Source organism: Lolium rigidum, chromosome 3 (assembly GCF_022539505.1).
Source record: "Lolium rigidum isolate FL_2022 chromosome 3, APGP_CSIRO_Lrig_0.1, whole genome shotgun sequence".
Taxonomy (NCBI): domain Eukaryota; kingdom Viridiplantae; phylum Streptophyta; class Magnoliopsida; order Poales; family Poaceae; genus Lolium; species Lolium rigidum.
The window spans coordinates 19,720,010-19,728,684 of NC_061510.1; positions in this window are offsets into that span (position 1 = coordinate 19,720,010).

Here is an 8,675-nt window from a genome sequence, read left to right on the forward strand (position 1 = left end):
TTTTCCCTCAGAAAGAAACCAAGGTTTATCGAACCAGGAGGAGCCAAGAAGCACGTTGAAGGTTGATGGCGGCGGGATGTAGTGCGGCGCAACACCGGAGATTCCGGCGCCAACGTGGAACCTGCACAACACAACCAAACTACTTTGCCCCAACGAAACGGTGAGGTTGTCAATCTCACCGGCTTGCTGTAACAAAGGATTAACCGTATTGTGTGGAAGATGATTGTTTGCGAGAGAAAACGGTAGAAACAAGTATTGCAGTAGATTGTATTTCGAGTAAAGAGAATTGGACCGGGGTCCACAGTTCACTAGAGGTGTCTCTCCCATAAGACGAACGAGCATGTTGGGTGAACAAATTACGGTTGGGCAATTGACAAATAAAGAGAGCATGACAATGCACATACATATCATGATGAGTATAGTGAGATTTAATTGGGCATTACGACAAAGTACATAGACCGCCATCCAACCGCATCTATGCCTAAAAAGTCCACCTTCGAGTTATCATCCGAACCCCCTCCAGTATTAAGTTGCAAACAACGAGACAATTGCATTAAGTATGGTGCGTAATGTAATCAACAACTACATCCTTAGACATAGCATCAATGTTTTATCCCTAGTGGCAACAACACAACACAACCTTAGAACTTTCGTCATCTGTCCCGGTGTCAATGCGGGCATGAACCCACTATCGAGCATAAGTACTCCCTCTTGGAGTTAAAAGCATCTACTTGGCCAGAGCATCTACTAATAACGGAGAGCATGCAAGATCATAAACAACACATGTATAACTTTGATAATCAACATAACAAGTATTCTCTATTCATCGGATCCCAACAAACGCAACATATAGAATTACATATAGATGATCTTGATCATGATAGGCAGCTCACAAGATCCGACAATGATAGCACAATGGGGAGAAGACAACCATCTAGCTACTGCTATGGACCCATAGTCCGGGGGTAGACTACTCACTCATCACACCGGAGGCGACCATGGCGGCGTAGAGTCCTCCGGGAGATGAATCCCCTCTCCGGCAGGGGTGCCGGAGGCGATCTCCGAGGATCCCCCGAGATGGGATCGGCGGCGACGGCGTCTCGGCAATGTTTTCCGTATCGTGGCTCTCGGTGCGGGGGTTTCGTCACGGAGGCTATTTGTAGGCGGAAGGGCAAGTCAAGAGGCGGCACGGGGGCCCACACCACGAGGCCGGCGCGGCCAAGGGGGCCGCGCCGCCCTAGGGTTTGGCTCCCCGTGGCCCCTCTTCATCTCGTCTTCGGTCTTCCGGAAGCTTCGTGAGAAAATAGGCCTCCGGGCTTTTATTTCGTCCAATTCCGAGAATATTTCTTTACTAGGATTTCTGAAACCAAAAACAGCGAGAAAACAAGAATCGGCACTTCGGCATCTTGTTAATAGGTTAGTTCCGGAAAATGCACGAATATGATATAAAGTGTGCATAAAACATGTAGATAACATCAATAATGTGGCATGGAACACAAGAAATTATCGATACGTTGGAGACGTATCAGCATCCCCAAGCTTAGTTACGCTCGTCCCGAGCAGGTAAAACGATAACAAAGATAATTTCGGAGTGACATGCCATCATAAACTTGATCATACTATTTGTAAAGCATATGTAGTGAGTGCAGCGATCAAAACAATGTGTATGACATGAGTAAACAAGTGAATCATAAAGCAAAGACTTTTCATGAATAGCACTTCAAGACAAGCATCAATAAGTCTTGCATAAGAGTTAACTCATAAAGCAATAATTCAAAGTAAAGGTATTGAAGCAACACAAAAGAAGATTAAGTTTCAGCGGTTGCTTTCAACTTGTAACATGTATATCTCATGGATATTGTCAACATAGAGTAATATAATAAGTGCAATAAGCGAATATGTAGGAATCAATGCACAGTTCACACAAGTGTTTGCTTCTTGAGGTGGAGAGAAATAGGTGAACTGACTCAACATTGAAAGTAAAAGAATGGTCCTCTCGAGAGGAAAAGCATCGATTGCTATATTTGTGCTAGAGCTTTGATTTTGAAAACATGAAACAATTTTGTCAACGGTAGTAATAAAGCATATGCATCATGTAAATTATATCTTATAAGTTGCAAGCCTCATGCATAGTGTACTAATAGTGCCCGCACCTTGTCCTAATTAGCTTGGACTACCTGGATTATCACCGCAATACATATGCTTTAACCAAGTATCACAAAGGGGTACCTCTATGCCGCATGTACAAAGGTCTAAGGAGAAAGCTCGCATTTGGATTTCTCGCTTTTGATTATCCTCAACTTAGACATCCATACCGGGACAACATAGACAACAGATAATGGACTCCTCTTTTAATGCTTTAAGCATTCAACAACAATTAATTCTTTTCTCATTAGAGATTTGAGGATGTTTGTCCAAAACTGAAACTTCCACCATGGAACATGGCTTTAGTTAGCGGCCCAATGTTCTTCTCTCACAATATGCATGCTCAAACCATTCAACTCAGTGTAGATCGCCCTTACTTCCGACAAGACGAACATGCATAGCAACTCACATGAAATTCAACAATGAGTTGATGGCGTTCCCCGATAAACATGGTTATCGCACAACAAGCAACTTAATAAGAGATAAAGTGCATAATTACATATTCAATACCACAATAGTTTTTAAGCTATTTGTCCCATGAGCTATATATTGCAAAGGTGAATGATGGAATTTTAAAGGTAGCACTCAAGCAATTTACTTTGGAATGGCTGGAAAATACCATGTAGTAGGTAGGTATGGTGGACACAAATGGCATAGTGGTTGGCTCAAGTATTTTGGATGCATGAGAAGTATTCCCTCTCGATACAAGGTTTAGGCTAGCAAGGCTTATTTGAAACAAACACAAGGACGAACCGGTGCAGCAAAACTCACATAAAAGACATATTGTAAACATTATAAGACTCTACACCGTCTTCCTTGTTGTTCAAACTCAATACTAGAAATTATCTAGACTTTAGAGAAACCAAATATGCAAACCAAATTTTAGCATGCTCTATGTATTTCTTCATTAATGGGTGCAAAGCATATGATGCAAGAGCTTAAGCATGAGCACAACAATTGCCAAGTATCACATTACCCAAGACATTATAGCGATTACTACATGTACCATTTTCCAATTCCAACCATATAACAATTTAACGAAGGGGAAACTTCGCCATGAATACTATGAGTAGAAACCAAGGACATAATTGTCCATATGCTACAGCGGAGCGTGTATCTCTCCCATAAAGTGAATGCTAGGATCCATTTTATTCAAACAAAACAAAAACAAAAACAAACCGACGCTCCAAGAAAAAGCACATAAGATGTGGCCGAATAAAAATGTAGTTTCGGGGGAGGAACCTGATAATTTGTTGATGAAGAAGGGGATGCCTTGGGCATCCCCAAGCTTAGACGCTTGAGTCTTCTTGATATATGCAGGGGTGAACCACCGGGTGCATCCCCAAGCTTAGAGCTTTCACTCTCCTTGATCATGTTACATCATACTCCTCTCTTGATCCTTGAAAACTTCCTCCACACCAAACTTGAAACAACTCATTAGAGGGTTAGTGCACAATATAAATTGACATATTCAGAGGTGACACAATCATTCTTAACACTTCTGGACATTGCATAATGCTACTGGACATTAGTGGATCAAAGAAATTCATCCAACATAGCGAAAGAGGCAATGCGAAATAAAAGGCAGAATCTGTCAAAACAGAACAGTTCGTATTGACGAATTTTAAAATGGCACCAGACTTGCTCAAATGAAAATGTTCAAATTGAATGAAAGTTGCGTACATATCTGAGGATCATGCACGTAAATTGGCATAATTTTCTGAGCTTCCTGCAGGGCAGTGGGCTCAGATTCGTGACAGCAAAGAAATCTGGAACTGTGCAGTAATCCAAATCTAGTACTTACTTTTCTATCAACGGCTTAACTTGGCACAACAAAACTCAAAACTAAGATAAGGAGAGGTTGCTACAGTAGTAAACAACTTCCAAGACACAAAATAAAAACAAAGTACTGTAGGTAAAAACATGGGTTGTCTCCCATAAGCGCTTTTCTTTAACGCCTTTCAGCTAGGCGCAGAAAGTGTGTATCAAGTATTATCGAAGGGTGGAGCATCAACATTACCTTGGGCTTTACCCTTACCTTTCTTATTGTTTTTCTTTCCCTTTGGTTTAGTAAATATACGAGTTTCTCCCGGTATAGAGGTGAATTTCAAAGTGCCTTCTCCAACATCAATGACTGCTCCCAATAGTTTCAGCAGGGATCTTCCGAGTGTGAGTTTTCCTGTTTCAACAACGAGATAATCAATAGATATTGTTCTTCCACAAATAGTTGTATGCACACCTGCAGCTATTCCTTTAGGGATTATAGTAGAGTTATCAATGAGAGTTATCTCTTCTCCTCCTTCCTCGACTCCCCAAAGTTTCAAAGATTTATAAATACTTTCGGGCATAAGGCAAAATTCATACATAATATCACAGTAGGCATGGAGGGTTCGATCACCGATAGCAATTTTAACAGCAGGATCCCACAATGAGAGTTTAGAGTTCACTAAAACTTGTTCAAGACGATTACGAACGTGGCAATAGTTATCATTCAAGCGAGATGTACTTATCTCCGAGTATTTAATCTACTATATATGCTAGCTAGGACTCGAATCAAAGTTATTAGCTGAATCATATGATGCAACCAACTTCTTTATGGCATTAAAAGCTTGATCCCCATTGCAATGAAGGAAATCTCCTCCCACTAAAGTATCCAAAGCATATCTATAGCGAACCATAAGACCAAAATAAAAATTGCTAAGGAGCAAACTTAGAGTCATTTGAGGTTCAGTTTTACGATAAGAAGTAAAAATTCTAGACCAGGCATCCTTAAAACTCTCCTCATCCCCTTGTTTAAAAGTAAAGACTAATTCTTCAGGCAAAGAAGTAACAGGTTCAGAGCTAGACATGGTAACAAAAGTAACTAAAAGTAAACTAGATAAAGTAAATGCAAGTAAACTAATTTTTTTGTGTTTTCGATATAGCAAACAAGATAGCAAATAAAGTAAAACTAGCAACTAATTTTTTTGTATTTTGATTTAGTGCAGCAAACAAAGTAGTAAATAAAATAAAGCAAGACAAAAACAAAGTAAAGAGATTGAGAAGTGGAGACTCCCCTTGCAGCGTGTCTTGATCTCCCCGGCAACGGCGCCGAGAAAATATGCTTGATGGCGTGTATTTCACACGTTCGTTGGGCAACCCCAAGAGGAAGGTATGATGAGCACAAGCAGCAAGTTTTCCCTCGGAAAGAAACCAAGGTTTATCGAACCAGGAGGAGCCAAGAAGCACGTTGAAGGTTGATGGCGGCGGGATGTAGTGCGGCGCAACACCGGAGATTCCGGCGCCAACGTGGAACCTGCACAACACAACCAAACTACTTTGCCCCAACGAAACAGGTGAGGTTGTCAATCTCACCGGCTTGCTGTAACAAAGGATTAACCGTATTGTGTGGAAGATGATTGTTTGCGAGAGAAAACAGTAGAAACAAGTATTGCAGTAGATTGTATTTCAAGTAAAGAGAATTGGACCGGGGTCCACAGTTCACTAGAGGTGTCTCTCCCATAAGACGAACGAGCATGTTGGGTGAACAAATTACGGTTGGGCAATTGACAAATAAAGAGAGCATGACAATGCACATACATATCATGATGAGTATAGTGAGATTTAATTGGGCATTACGACAAAGTACATAGACCGCCATCCAACCGCATCCATGCCTAAAAAGTCCACCTTCGAGGTTATCATCCGAACCCCTCCAGTATTAAGTTGCAAACAACAGACAATTGCATTAAGTATGGTGCGTAATGTAATCAACAACTACATCCTTAGACATAGCATCAATGTTTTATCCCTAGTGGCAACAGCACAACACAACCTTAGAACTTTCTCATCACTCGTCCCAGGTGTCAATGCAGGCATGAACCCACTATCGAGCATAAGTACTCCCTCTTGGAGTTAAAAGCATCTACTTGGCCGGAGCATCTACTAATAACGGAGAGCATGCAAGATCATAAACAACACATGTATAACTTTGATAATCAACATAACAAGTATTCTCTATTCATCGGATCCCAACAAACGCAACATATAGAATTACATATAGATGATCTTGATCATGATAGGCAGCTCACAAGATCCGACAATGATAGCACAATGGGGAGAAGACAACCATCTAGCTACTGCTATGGACCCATAGTCCAGGGGTAGACTACTCACTCATCACACCGGAGGCGACCATGGCGGCGTAGAGTCCTCCGGGAGATGAATCCCCTCTCCGGCAGGGTGCCGGAGGCGATCTCCAGGATCCCCCGAGATGGGATCGGCGGCGACGGCGTCTCAGTAATGTTTTCCGTATCGTGGCTCTCGGTACTGGGGGTTTCGTCACGGAGGCTATTTGTAGGCGGAAGGGCAAGTCAAGAGGCGGCACGGGGGGCCCACACCACAGGCCGGCGCGGCCAAGGGGGGGGCCGCGCCGCCCTAGGGTTTGGCTCCCCCGTGGCCCCTCTTCGTCTCGTCTTCGGTCTTCTGGAAGCTTCATGAGAAAATAGGCCTCTGGGCTTTTATTTCGTCCAATTCCGAGAATATTTCTTTACTAGGATTTCGAAACCAAAAACAGCGAAAACGAGCAATCGGCACTTCGGCATCTTGTTAATAGGTTAGTTCCAGAAAATGCACGAATATGATATAAAGTGTGCATAAAACATGTAGATAACATCAATAATGTGGCATGGAACACAAGAAATTATCGATACGTTGGAGACGTATCAAGTCCCCACTCTCCTCATTACTAGAGATGACTATGAACTCATCATTGTTACTGACTGGTATTTCAGTTTCCTTGGAAACTACAGCTGAAGTTTCCTGTGTGTTATGTTCATCGAAGCCTAGATCAAAGGAGGGGTAGTACTCTAGTAGCGCTCGTTGATTGCTTTGATTTGATGTTTCTGGTCGATTCTCAGAGAGTTTGAACTGCAGCTCCAAATTCTTGTTCATGCTATCTTGCACATCAATGGTTGGATTCAAAGGCATCTCTGCATTCCTTGATTTTTCCCTAGCTTCAGCTGTAGCAAACCTTGTCATTCTCCTAGGGCTATCAGCAACTTGCATTGCAATACTGTTCCGCTTTCTTTTCGGCTTTGGAGTACATTCTTTGCTCTCAGATGGCTTCAAAGAAGAAACAGGATTGCATTGTACAGCTTCTTTGGCAGGGACAACAGCCGGTGCATTGGATTCAGGAACTTTAGCCGGTGCATTATGTTCTGCCTGCAACACAAATGTAACACTCTTCTTCCCTTTCCCAGATGAGTTTGTTTTTGGTACAGTACAACCGATGCTCCCCTCATGACCTTTATCTTGGAACTGCTGTATTGGTTTGCTAGGTGAACAATCTGCTTCGGCTACCTTGTGCGGAATGAAACTACTCCCAGAGGAATTGGACCCAGAACCATAGCTCTGGAGCTGCTTCAGAGCATCAGGAGTTACATTTCGGAAGTTAGATGCACTCCCTATACTGCCAGCATGTACAACTGTCTCAATAGCTACATCCTCCTTTTTTCCTACCATTTCTTCAAGTGGACTTTGTGCTATATGGTTGACAACTTGTTTATCTTCGAACAAACCTTCTCTTTAACTTGATCCTGGTTTACGGCATCGGGTTGATCATCTTGCTCATCCTCCACAAGTTTCCGCTTTCTTGATTGATCTTCATTGGCATTTGGTATTGACTCGAGAAATCCGTATCCAATGGAACTCGTATCTTCATGTATTGTATCCAATGGAACTGAATCTTGATGTACTTCTTGCTTTTTTCCTCCTTCGATTGCTTGATGTTTGTAGCACGAACATACTTCCTCCTTTTGGTTTTTCCTTTGGTAACTCGCTGACACTCCTTTGCCGATCGTTGACCAGGTTTAGTAGAGGGTACATTTTCTCCAAGAGTTTGAATAAAAGATGCCGGACCATCTTCAAGAACAGAACACATGTTCATCACTGCTGGCCTGTACTTTTCTATATCCTGATAAATTCATTTGAAAAAGACAGGTGCTTAATCCAAAATAATAATAGTAGATGACAAAAGAAGCAAACACAGTAAATTACAAAAAATCAAAAAAAGGGATGTGGGATAAAAAGAAAAGATAAGCATACCTCATTGGTGTGACTTCCTGGCAGATGCCGCTCGATGAACATATCCACTTGTTCGAGGTTGAGGATTGAATAGAAATAATTTTTTCCTGAAACAAGGCTTGAGCTGCACATGTAGAAAAAATATAAGCATGCTATGTAACTAAAAAAGGAACATAAAGAAGAAAATCTGAGAAACAAATGTAATATGCATATATATATGAGTCACTGAATTATACGTACAGGTAATGCACCGAATGATCCGTTGCTGGTCTTGTCCAAACCAGATACAAGTGATATAAGCTGGTTGGTCCAGACTGTGCATCGAGTCACATCATCTGGAAGATTAACTGCCTCTGTTTGTAAAGAATCAACATAGAGGATCTGCCAAAAAAACACACAGATTGTTACTTCCGAGTAATTTGACGGAAAATGAATTATGATGCACTTTCATGAATTCTCACCATGAT